Raw genomic sequence first — 13922 nt, 5'->3', positions numbered from 1 at the left:
CATCCATTTTTTAAAATTCATGTATAGTTATGGGTTGCCTGTCTGTGCCAGTCTGCTATAAATGCTGTTTATGTTTGGGAGTACAGTTCCTGCTCGACTGGAGCTTATGATGGGCTGTGGGTTGTAGCATCATATATTTGTCTGCTACGACTTGTTTAAAGCCAATACATAAGAAAAAATAGTACGCTTGGAATGTAAACTGAAATATTGTTTATCATTTAAACTATATAGCCATTTCAGATGCAATGATTCTTTGACTATGGATCAAGGATAGTGCGTTTAGTAGAAAGTGCTCTTTAAATTGTTTATCTATAATGATGTTGAGGTACACCAATTCCTCCATATCCTCTCATGAGTGGCTTGTGAGAGAGCTGTCTCAGTTTTTGGCTTGAAGGAAAGTGAAGTCCATTGACACATTCAAGAATGTGAAGGAAAGTTTTGAAACTTGAAGTGTGTTAAACTATCTGGAACTTGTTCAGATATCATAAGATTTCAGAATGACCACTATCTTAGAAGGACTGATGAGGTATTGCTCAGGTACTATAGACTCTTCCAGTGGAAATTTGAAACTGCTTAGGTACCTGTTTAGTCATTTTTTCAGATAGGGGAGGGAGGCATCAACAGGACTGCTACTAAGATCCGTGCTACTAGATTCATGTTCTATCAATTCTATAGCTCCCAAGACACCAAATGTTTGTGTAGATAAAGTTCATTTTTAAAAGTACTCACATCAAGTTTGAATGCAAGAATGAATTAGTGTTGACAGATATTTGCTTTGCCAATAAACATCAAAGTCTTAAAAGATGAAGTCTAAGTTAATGGATGAATATATTAACATATCAACAGTTATTCTTGAATATTCAACAGGTTAACAATTCAAGGTCACCATAAGTTGATGAAAATTGAGATTTTTTTTTTCTTAAGTTAAAAAGATTTATTGAGACACTGTTATTTACTCTTGCATGCCTACAAAAATAAAATCTTAGGAAGCAAAAGTTTACAGTGGAAAAAGTGTATGCTCTTTACAATCAAATTAAAATACTATGGGTCTAGAGTTTTAAAATGTTCTTAGACTGAATTTAAATAACTTAGCCAGCTGTAATTCTTTTAAAAGTACTCTCTAATTCATCTTTTTGAAATAATGGCTTTGCCTTTTAATAAGAAATCTACATTTCTTTCTCAAAGGAAACACAATATCCTCAGCTTACTTGTCCTCTAAAGAAATAGACCTTTCTATGTTTAGTGAAGACAGTGGCAAATTCATTTCAGGCATACCAGAGTGAAAATCTGTTTCTATAGAAAAACAGGCTCCCCTTGAGTTTATTAAGCCATATTGTTTGATTAAATGAGACATTTTATGGAAGTTAACCTGAATGTCCCCATCAAGGGTTTAATCTTTCACCTATTGTTCTAAACTTAACCACTTAAGCATTCATCCTCACAGCTATTGAAAGCCTGTCATGCCGCCCCCGTATCCTTGAGACCAAGGGTTCATGGTAGCCTATCAAGTTTGCTCCATCTGGCTCACCTTGGCTCTTCTGTTCTTTCCTTCTACACACTGCTAGAGTCTGCTCCTCATGTGGCTTGATCCACATTGCTCCTAAAGTGAATATGTCCAAGCCCACTTTATTGTCTAAGTCATCACTACAAAGTGTTTGTTATATTTAATAGATTTATACTGCAGTTTAAAGGAAAGAGAGTTATAAAACAAAATATAAAATAATTTAAATTTGATCTGACTCCTTATTCTTAAGGATCTTCAACCATCTGCTCCACTGGAAGCCATTCTTAGGCATTTCAGTTCATGGGGTAGTCCTGAAATCAGACCAATGGAAACAAGGCTCTCCCAGCAAGCATTTTCTTCATTTCTTCTCTTTTCCTGAATTCTAACTTACTAAGAATGGATTCCAATGGCTTTCTAAGTTAAATTGCATTTCATGTAGAGAATGTGATTTATTGTATGCATCCTTTCATATTTGTGATTTTACATGGTCAATTCTTCCACAATGTTCATATGTACTAGAAAAGAACGTATATTTTTATGTAGCACAGTGTTATATTTATAGCTATTTCATCAAGTTAATTAACCATGCTATTTAAATCTTCTGTGCCTCACTAAATTTGGGGGGGGGGGTTGATACATAATTTTCTGAGACAGCTGGGTGAAAAATTCCAAAGATGCATGTGAATTGTTCAGTCTCTCCCTCTAATTCTGTCAATTTTTTCATGCATGATTGTAAGCTGTGTAACAAAGGTCCTACATGTTTGTGGTTGAGATGTCTTGAGTAAATTGTTCTTTTTTTACTTTTAGTTTCTTTCTTTTTATTAATATTTTACCTTAAATTATATTTTTTCTGGTATTAAAATTATAACACCCAATTTCTGTTGGGCAATATTTGTGAAGTAAAGCTTGTCCAACCATTTTATGTAATTTTTCCAATGTGTTTTACATGTAGAGCATTATAACCAGAGCAGAGTGAATTTAAATGTTTGTATTTATTTTTGTTACTAATATAATTGAATATATTTAAATCACATTTTTTGATTGTATATTTCAATCAATTTATGTCTTTTTATTTTTACTTTTATTTTTTGCATTCTGGTGAATTTAAAACATTTCCTTTATTTCCTGTTTATTCCTTTGTTGCAAATTATAAATTTCATTTTAGTCTTCAATGTGTATCTTTAATTTTTAACACATATATCAAACTTTATACTTCTGTAACAATTCTAAATAGATTAAGCATCTCTACCCTTCTTATAGAAAAACAAAACAAATGTTGCACTTTAAAAATACCTACTGAATTACCCCAACTATCTTCCTTCTTACAGTCTACAGTTTTAATTATATCCTTTGTCAATATAGAAATTCAATGGTTCATTCATTATAGTCAATAATTAATTGACATGTCACACTTACATGGGACTCATCTGTAGAATGAAGCTGTGGATAGAAGAATTGAGAAATACAACGAAATTAGGGCTTTGATTGGATCCGTTGAGAGCCAGTGAGTCAACTTGCCCAGTTTAGTTTCCTCAAGAAACTACTTATTTAACACAGAAAATTCCCTTTTATTTATGAAATAATTTGACTGGTCTATTATCAGGCTGTTACTTGCAACCTAAGAGTTGCATTAGTCAGATTTGCCATTGTTTCTTTGCAAATTTTCTGTTTCTTTTTTTCTTGCATTTCATTCTTGAGTAAACATTTCTTTATGTTGAAATGCTTCCTTTAATACTTCCTTCATGAAAGATCTATGAAATCTATAAAATAAATATTTTATTTGTATTATTTCTGAAGAAAAAAAATCATTACTTTGTCCACATAAGCAAAAGTTTATCTGATTATTGAATTACAAATTATCAGTTCTTTTCCTTCTTTTTGAAAACATTAATCTTTTCTTCTGGCCAATATTATTTCTGACGTAAAGTTTTCCATAAGTCTAGCTGCTGTTCAATTATAGATACTCTTTCCCTTCTGTAGTTTTTAGGGTTTATTTTTGTTGTTGTTTACCCTTGTTATTCTGGGTTATACTTTCACTGGGTTATCCTTAAGTCTGTCTTTATTTTCTTAATCATGGAGCATATTTTCAATCTGAAATCTCCTCTATTTGTATGCAATTTTTAACCACTATCTTTTCACATACTGATTCTTCAGCGTTTCCTCTATTTTCTATCACTGGAAATTCATGTAGATGTATATTTTAGAGTCTCAATCTGTTATCATTCTTCATTACTTATGCTTTTATATTTTTGTATCTATCTCTTTATGTCACTTTCTGGACAAATTCTTGAGTACTACATTTCAAACTTCTATTTCTTTCTTTGACTATGTTCTATCTAACTCTGTTGTCTTATACATACTACCCACATTTGCTTCTTTAAACAATTTAAATTAATTGTAATTAAATAAAATTTAAAGTTCAGTTCCTCAGTTTCAGTAGCTATATTTGAATTGCTCAGCAGCTAGAGTGTGGCTATCATACTGGACGATGCAGATACAGAATCTTCCTACCATCATGGAAAACTCTATTAGACAAGTCTAGAGAATATTCCTTATATTGATTCTTTGTATTTGAGTACAAAAAAATGTTTATATGCTATGTTTCTAATTGTTTCTTTTCTGTAGACATCTGTCTTTGACTAATTTCTGCCTCAGTTTTCTCATAATGACTCATTTAGTTTTACAGATGTCATGTTTTTCTATTATCTTTTTGTTTATTTTAAAATGTGTATCTTAAAGCTATTATTTCAGAGCTATTGTTTTCACATTGGAGTAAATATTAACTTTGTTGACTCAAGTTTTTAGTGTTGTTTTGTTTTGTTTCTCAGGTGTCTTATAGCATTCACATGCTGGCTCATTGAAGCCTAATTTTGGTTTGTTCTGTTTGTTTTTCTTCTCTCTTGTCCTCTCATTGTACTTTCCTCTACCTGCCCAATCCCCAGCTCAGTCAAGAAGCAGATCATATATAAGGTTCTTGGCACCTGTCCCATAGTGACTCTGGGGTTAACTCATACCCACCCACGGAGCTAACAATTAAGCTGGCATGTATCCTCATCAGGGGGCTATCTCTTTGCCACTTGCCAGACTAAGTTCATGGGTCACAGCTATAGGGAATAATTATAGTTATGTTCAGCATCTTTCTGTAGATGAAGAGAGTTCATTCCAGACCTTGATTTCATGTTGTGAGCCTGGCTCTTTCCTCTCTGAATCATCTGTAGGGGTGTTTGGGTCCCAATTACTCTGGAAGGGCCAAAGAATTGGCAGCTTCTACCTATTTCTGAACTGAATGCCAAGTAGATCTGAGACTTTGTGCCTGCTTTGTAATTTCTAACCTGTAGTGAGTTATTTATCTTCTTGTTTTGAGCATAGCTACACATCTTTAATTTCCAAAAATATTCTATTGCTATTGTTTGTGATGAATAGGTACTTTCAAAAGTGTGAACTCGAGATCATTTTGAGTGGAAATCTCAAAGTCTCTCTTAAGAAATTATTACTGCTTTGATATTTTCTGTTTTTCAATTTTTCTGCCCTGTTTGAACTCTTTTTAATTTCTTGTGTTTAATATATTTTTAAGAACTATATTTTCCAAAACAAACAAACAAACAAGACATGAGAATGTCACTATTTAAATTTGTAAAAATCTCATTCTTGTCTGTCTAAATAGCCAGATTTCTATACCTACTAAGAAAACTGTTATTTCCTATCTACTTCTGTGTTCATTGTGTTGTTATATGTTATTTTGGTTAAAGTATTGTAAGAGACATGTAGTTGGGGGGAAAAATGTAGTTGGAAATGTAGTTGGAAAAAGTAGGAACTTTTTATTAGTCTTTTCAGATTGTTATGGTATTATTTTTTGATAATTTCACTACCAGATGAAACAAATGATAGTTTCTTAAAAGTTGAGTGCCATATACAATTTAATAGAATATCAACAAATGCTTCATACTTTATTAAGTTAAAATTCTTGGCCAAGTTGACATATTGAATGGATCCTTTTCTCACAAGTGATTTTTAGCATCATTCATTGATCATTTTTGTATCCCTTCTCTTCTCTGTTTACACTTTCCTGATGTATTGGTTAGACCTGAACCCGGAAATGCCTTTTACTTTGAGAGGCCTCTGAGGAATAGCATAATTGACGACTGTGCTATCACTAAGTTTTATGTGAAATGCAAAAGAGATCATCAAAATAGTCTTCCTGGGCTAGATTCATTAGGCTACAAAAGACAGAAATTTATATTTAAAAAAACCCAACTGATGAATGAAGAGTTGTGCTTTGGATGGAAGTACCTACTACATCCTATCTGTTGGTTACTAGAAAAAGGAAATATGTGACAAGTAGGATAGGATTTTAATTCCCCCTAAGGGAAATATCCCTACTTGAGAGTTAGTCACTAGTTAAAGAAACAAAAAAAAAAATAAAAAGTTAATAATAGGCTCCAAAATATTATTTTAAAATATAGACAAATAATTAAATTATCTTACATTGAGTTAAATGGTTATTTTAGTAAAGCAAGGCAGCAGACTTCTCAGTTGCCATTGGCTAAGAATTGAGGATAATCCTGTCTTTGAAAAACACTGGCTTTTCTTTACTCAATCTGTTAACATTTGCTAATCATAAATACAATTAATTTTTCTCATAAGACTTTTAAACCACGATTTCAAATTTAAATCTCTTGTGCCCTATCCACTTCTAAATTTTGCTGGATCTAAGATAAGGCAAGGATACAAAAGGAGGTCCACATACTATATATATGTTTATGTATTACAAAGCTACAAATCAAGTTAGAACTCTTAAAATACATTCTATCCCCTACCCTGGGGAATTTTTTAATAAGAAATATAAATATGTAAAATATATATCCATATGATTGATAGTTGACTAAATATAAAAATCAATTGAATTTAACTACTGTTCAATTGACCCACTATGCTGAGTGATAAAACAGATACATGTAATTTGTAAATTATTTGGTATTTACTTTATTTTATAGCTTTTATTTTAAGCAAAATTATGTTGTTAAAGTCACAGTTTATATACAAATTGTGTTGTGAGTAATGCCAAATAATTTTCTTGAGTCATATTAGTGTTTTATTTGTATTAATTTATAGACATTTTACTCTGCTGAAATTGTCACTAAATTGAAATTACTAGTACCTTTCTTAAAGTAAAACTTACATTCAAAAATTAACCATGAATTTACATATCATGTTCAAATATTGTAAAAAAAAAAAAAAAAAAAAAAAAAGAACCACACGGTCAATCTTAATTATCACACTATTACAGAAAAGTTAAACTTTTATCATAAAATTCACCTCACACAATGATTTTTGCTCTCTTTTAAAGTAATATCTAGGTGTATTTGGTAATGTGAATAATTGTTACATACTTCATCTATGTTAATCAAGATCTATGATAGATATATAAATTTGAGTGGAATAAGAATTGTTTAATTTTGCAAAATCTACTTCCTCTTGCCATGTGTAACTTTGCAAACATTATAATTCTTGAATACTTCCAGAACCAAGCTTTGGACACAAGGAGAAAAAGAAAATGGGAGTTTGGCACAACTGTGAAATTATGCTTCTTTATGCAAAAACTATTGTTTTATGCTATTTGAAAGGAAGAAGTACATGCTAATTTGTGTGTCTTTTCTCTTATCTAATATCCTACCAATAAAATCCTTCTAGAATTCTGAAACAGTTCCCATCTCCAACATCAACAGCAATCCAGACCACAACCTTTATGGCATTTGGACATGACTGACTTCTGTTTCTGGGATATAAGGCAGGAGATGTGGAGAAGTATTTCCTCTTCCTTGGACTTGCATTTATCAGGAGGGCAGTCATTTAGAACTATTTGTTGTGTGCTGATGCTGCACATTGGATTCTAAGTGATAGACTGGTTCATGTGGTTTTTTTAAATTACATTTTAAGTGTGTGTGTTACAAAAGAGGAGAGGAGAAAGAGGAAGGGGGGGAGAAGAAAAGACAGGAAGAAAAGATAAGACAGGAGAGGAGAGGACCCTCTAAAGCACAGGACTCAAGCCAGAGGCCCTTCGTGCTCAGATCTAACAGGGACAGGGGATTGTCCTATAGTCACGAGAATGTGTGATAATGACAATACGGAGGTCAGTCTAAGTGGATCCCAGAAAATGCAGAGATTTTGATGTTAATGACTTTGGCACTGAGATAGCCTTCATCCCTATACTAATCCAATAGGTTTAATGTAGTAAAAGAGCCTGGATAGCTCTTTTACTAAACAGTTACCTAACCAGATTTTCTCTGATGAAATAGAACCCGGCTGACTCTTTGCTCTGTGAACTGTTATTTATCATGTTTTCAGGAAGTCTGGATTCACTCAATAGGGTAATGATTGTCTAAGAGTCAGACAGTTCATGGGCAAGTATTCTATTTTCTGGATGGCTGCTATTCTTATCATCTGTTCCTTAATGCATGGAATATGTGCTTAGTATTATGTGTATACAATCTTACTTGCAATTTTAGAAATGTCAGCTAGCAAATATTGGAAAAGCCTTACTAAATAGAATTTTTGCAAAATTTTAATGTTTTAGATTAAAATTCAATCTTGTTTATATCATTTAATAGTTTTTAAAGTTAATTTGTTTTTAATGAAGTCTTAAGAAGTAGTAAAACATTCAACTTCAAACAGGAGTACATTACTTACATTTTAGTAAGCTTGGTTGTCAACGCAACATTTATTTTTTATGAGTGGAAATGCATGCTATTGTTTTTATAACTGTTGCTTAAATAGGCAGATAACAAAAGAACTCAAAATCATCAGAAATATTTTTGTTCTCTAGTCTTGTGTTGGTTTTATAGTAGTGTCTTTGTTAAAATTAAAATACATTCAATCATGTCATCATAAAATAAAATTTGCAAAAGTGTACAATCACTCATATAATGTTATGATTGTAGTGTTTTAGAATTTTAGGATAGTTCCTTTATTAACTTCAGTTTGGACTGTGTAGGAGGATACAATTGGGTGATAATAATAATAGTGATAAATTATTGCATATTGTGTTCCTAGCATTGGTTGCTCTACATTGCTAATTTAACCCTTATAGCAGTCATATAAGTGATATAGTTGGATTTGCATTTGTATATAATTAATAGAAAATGAGAATAACATTAACTGTAGTAGATTGTATTATTTGCTCCAAATATTCACCCCTTCTTGGATCCATTGTCCTTTGTTATGTGACTTTTTGTAGTTTTTAACTCTAAATCAAGTAGAGCCAGTTTCCCCCATGTTTTGACAAGAATTCAGCAATTTGACTTGCTTTGGCCAATAGAAGAAGCAAGCAGGCTCTAAGACTAGATCTTAAAAGGCCTTTTGGATTACCATTTGCTTTCTTGTGCTTCCTTCATCACCATGAGAATTTGCTTAGGCTATTCTGCTAGTCTCAGAAAAATAATGAAAGATATGTGGAGGAGAGCCACCCTGAAAAGCCTATTAACTGATCCATGGATAGAGGAATAATAAGTTACTGAATTCTGAAGAGCTTTGCTATTAAATAATAGTTAATCAGTGTATTAATAGTGTTTTTTTATCTCATAAAACAAGAATTCTAGAGAAGGAAATCCTGGACTAGTAGAATCTTTCAAGTGTATTATCATAGACTCTGATTCTTGATTATTCCTGTTCCATCAAAATTTATCTTACAGCCTTTTTATCCTTGTGGTTGTAAAGTGGCTGCTGCACTAACAGACATTAAATACATATTATAAGTAGGAAAAAAATGGAAAGGGAAAAGGATGGAAGCAAGAGACTTTCAGATTTGTCCCTTTAAAAAAAAAAAATCTCTCCAATAAGCTCTTTGGCTTCAACAAGCATCTCATTATCTAGAATGGGATCTCATAACTACTCTTTTCTCAAGGTACCATAGTAGGTATTTTTCACTTACTACACATACTGCTATAGTAGTGAAAGGCAAAACAAAAGTGGACTATGAATGCCTTTTGGAGAACTAACCTGCTTTGTCTGCCACAACCTTTTAGCCACTCAATATCTTGTTTCTTATTTCATAGTTAATGTACTGACCTCCTCCTTGAGAGACATAATCTAAAAGTATGATTCAGTTTTTGCATCTGCTTCAAGTTTAGGATATCAAGGTGACATGCAGTTTTTCTAAAAGATATGGATGTGGCCTGATAGCATATAAGCTTAAGTGATATTATTTGCTTTCACACTTCCAGTGTACAGTAGTAGAGAACCATAAGACACCTGCAATAAAAATTCCATTTGGAAAAGAGGAGAATGATAAATAAAAAACCAACTTATCCATAACCATTATCCAACCCTCTTCTTTGGGAAAAAGGACAACTTTCTCTGGTGATGGAGAAAATTCCTCAGTGTACCTTTGCTTCTATTCTTGGGAAGACCTGCTCTGTCTCCCACCCTCCTCGGTGACACCTGAGGCTCTTACGAAGGGTGGGGGAGCTTTCTCAGGTTCTCTTCTCTTGGTCTGAGTTTGGGGCCTGGAATTTGTCTTAGCTTTGAACATTCACACTCGTGAGGTTATATTTGGGAATTATTTTGGCAATTTAATTGTCTCTAAAAGTAGTAAGTGCTCCATTTGGTTTTATCTATGAGAAAGTAATCACAGATCTTATCTCTATTAGGTTTTTAAACCTCAAACATTTTGGTTCTTAGGTGTTTATTTTTCTACTCTATCCATCTTCCTAGCTCTTAGTTTGATTCAGTTTATTTGATGCAATTAAAATTATGGGATTTTCATGAAGTAAATCCTTAATTCCATTTCTTTCAGCTACTTCCAAAATTTTGAATGGCAGAGCATTTAAATACGCCAGGGAAATACTAGAGGTCCAACTGTGTGTCTATTAATGCTAATACTTGCTACCTGCAATGTTTAACCTATTCAAATACAGGACTTCTTCATTTCCTTGATTTGCCCATCCTAAACCTGAGTTTGTCCTTTCAACACTTCCAAGATTCCAAATTATGGGAATATTCGTCAACAAGGACTGCAGCTACAAAGAGCATCTCTCATTGATTTGCAAATTTGGTATACCAAACCTGGAAACCCCACCTTTGCTTGTGGGAATTTGCTGAAATTGGCACTGGCCAAGATTTTGACTTTTCTTGTTGTTTCCCTTAAAGTTACAGCCTGAATCAGGATGTGGTTGATAGCAGGCTGTAGTTACACTTAATGCTTTTCTTTGTATAACAAGAATCAATACCCTTCTTCCCAGGAATTGTCAGGACTTTGCCTCTCAGGGTCCTAACATTTTTATACTTAGCAAAGTCAATATTTTCATTTTTGTTTTTTCAAGTACACATTATGTGCTTGTTGAAATTCTGTTTGACTGCAAATAAAGGCAGGTTTAACAGCTATGATATTTTTATATCCCACTGAATAAGAACTCTGGGATAGCTAGTCAAAGAAAAATCCTTCCATTTTTCTGATTGCCATTCTTTGCATGTATCTTTTGTCACTTGTCATAAGATGATCCCATTCTGTTAGATACTGCATCACATTCCAGGTGGAAGAAGGTGGAAAGGCAAAAAGGCTAATGGCAAGAAGGCTGACTTAGAAAACTTGGCTGTAATTCCTACTCAGTAACTTCCGCTTACATTTTCTGGGCAGAACTGGTTCTCATGTTATGTCCTCTTTTAAGGTATCGACTGGGAAAGAAAAAAAAAAGCACAACCTAAAAGTTGAGAATTATGTTTTATTTGAGGTATTACTGAGGACTATAGCCTGGGAGACAACCTCTCAGATAGCTCTGAGGAACTGTTCCGAAGAGATGAGGGAGAAGCTAAGATTTACAGGAGTGTTTGCTGAAAAAGAAAATGTACACGGACATCAAAAGATTACTGCTAATCACAAAAAGCAGACATCTCAAGTTAATGATTTTAGTGCTTTTCCATGTGTGGGAAGATGTGTTATCGGAGAATAGGTTCTTGCCTCGCACAGGAAAAAATTCAAGAGCAAGTCATAAGAAAATGAAAGCAGGTTTATATAGAGAGATCAACAGTCCATAAGCAGAATGCAGGCCCTCTCAAAAGGCGAGAGGTGGAGAGATTGAGAGGTGTGGGTGTTTAGAGTAAAAGTAGACACACTCCATGGACAGAGTGCAGGCCATCTCAGAAGACAAGAAAGAGAGTAACCAGAAGGTGCAGAGTTGTTAGATTTTATGGGCTTGGTAATTTCATATGCTAATGAGTAGAAGGATTATTCCAACTACTTTGGGAAGGGGCAGAAATTTCCAGGAATCGGCTCTACCTCTACCCCCCATCCACTTTTTGACCTTTTACGGTCAGCCTAGGAAATGCCATGGTGCCTGTGGATGTGCCATGAGGCTCAACGTAGTGGAATCTTCCGTCATCTTGGTTCTAACCAGTTTGTCCTGTCCTCAACTGCTGTGTCATTCCTTCAATGGTTTTGCCCTGCCCCCTTCCCTCCAGTCTCAGATGAAAGAGTCTGGACTCACTGAAATTACTCTTTTGATATGCATCTTAACTATCTAGGGCCAGTATCCTATTTTTCCTCCATCCTGAGTCCCTTCAGGTGCACCTTAGGGGGTCAAGGTTGTGGGTTGGTGTAGAGGTAACAACTGTAGTGACTGACAGTTTGATGGTGGGCAACATTCATTGTTTACCAGAATGACAAGCAGCATTCTTTGTTTACTGAAATGGTAGGTATTTTTTTGTTCACAAAGGTAACCAGGGAGATTGAGCATTTTACCATTCCAATCTGTTTATTAGAGGAAGAAAAAGGGAAATTTGATTGTGAATGGCTTTTGTGTAGCTAACCTGTGTTCACCTTACTTTTCTTTATTGTATTAGGAACTCAAAACTATCTTGGTCCTTAAATTACGCTGAATTGTTTACATTTGAAATTGGGATTATCTTTTCTAATAAAAGTTTTTATTTCTTTTGTACTTAGAATATTTAAGACTAGTCATTTAAATTTTCTTACACCCACAATTTGACATCTGTTTCAAATTTTAGAATGTTCTTTTGTTCTGCAGATATTTATTAATAAGAAGTGATAAACATTTTAATAGAAATCCCAAGGCTTTGATATTTAGAACATTAGGTCATATGTTCAATAGAAGTAAGACTTGCTGAGGTTTCATGAAAAGAACAAAGGAAATGGAGTTAGAAGATTCATCTTTTGGCCAGATACCATAAGATCTTTGAGCATCAGATTCTCTATTCTAAAAGTGAAATTATAGTATCTATTTCACAAGAAGTTTGTGAGATTTAATTAAAATAATGTCAGTTGAAGCAGTTTGTGAAGTCTGAATCACTATGTATCAAGATTATTAGTTACAAATTCACCCTAAACTAATGGGAAGTAAGTTAGTTTTTGCTAAATAATTTTATACACGATGATCTTAAACACACACACATGCACACACACATATGCATATATAAATATGAAGATCTTTAGACATCCATGTTCATGTAAAATTTTTCTTCTCATCTTTTTTGAAGATAAAAGAAAGCCCATTTTGCTGGATTTCTCTAAAATGATAATTTTCTGCTCTCTTAGGACCATTCACGGCAGACAAATTCATTTGAAAAAGTTCAACCCTTTTCAGGTTAACTTAATGTGAGTACAATGGTGCTCTTGAGAATGCTAGTTTTCTCTATCAAGTGTCCTTGCAAAGGCACATTAATAATGTGCCCTTTGTGATATAGATGGACTATCTCTAGAGAAAATAACAGGAATGACAGAAAAGCAGCTCAGATGAGTCATATCATTGAAAAAACACAACTCAGAACATAACAATGCTGTTATGCTATATAATGTTAGTCAAAAAATGACTACATTACCAATTTTGTAAACTGTGTCTTTATTTCTGTTTTTTTTTTTTTCACTCCTCTGAAAACATATGAACCTCATCTTGAGGATACTGGCAGTAAAAAGCACATACTTTTAAAATAACATGAAAAGAGATAAAGGAAAATGAAAACAGTTCAGTTAGATTTATGTAGGACACAAAGGAAATAGAAAAGATGTAATCTCCCTCTAAGCAATCAATAGAGTTCCTAAAGAATTTAACTTCCAAATTCAGAAATTTCAAAAACATCTATCACTTTGTTTGTAGAAGAATCCTATTTCTAATCTGCATAGCCTAAATTTCCTCTTGATTTATTAGCACTCTGGATTTTGGGGCTACTTTAGTAAAGTATTGATAACGAAAGAGTTCAAAACACGCCACCCCAGAATATGGGACTTTGAGCTGAGGGTGCTAGAAAAGCAGCAAATGCAGGAGAGGCTTTCTCTGAACTCCCTTCATCTGCCTAAAGGCATCCTCCAAAAGGAACTCAACTGCCATAAATCCCCTTGCCAGGAGGTTCACCATCCAGGGTGGATTGATTCTTATCACAGGAAAGGAGACTAGAAATCAACAAACTTCAA

Source organism: Camelus dromedarius, chromosome 7 (assembly GCF_036321535.1).
Source record: "Camelus dromedarius isolate mCamDro1 chromosome 7, mCamDro1.pat, whole genome shotgun sequence".
NCBI lineage: Eukaryota > Metazoa > Chordata > Mammalia > Artiodactyla > Camelidae > Camelus > Camelus dromedarius.
Note: the sequence above shows the minus strand (reverse complement) of the source record.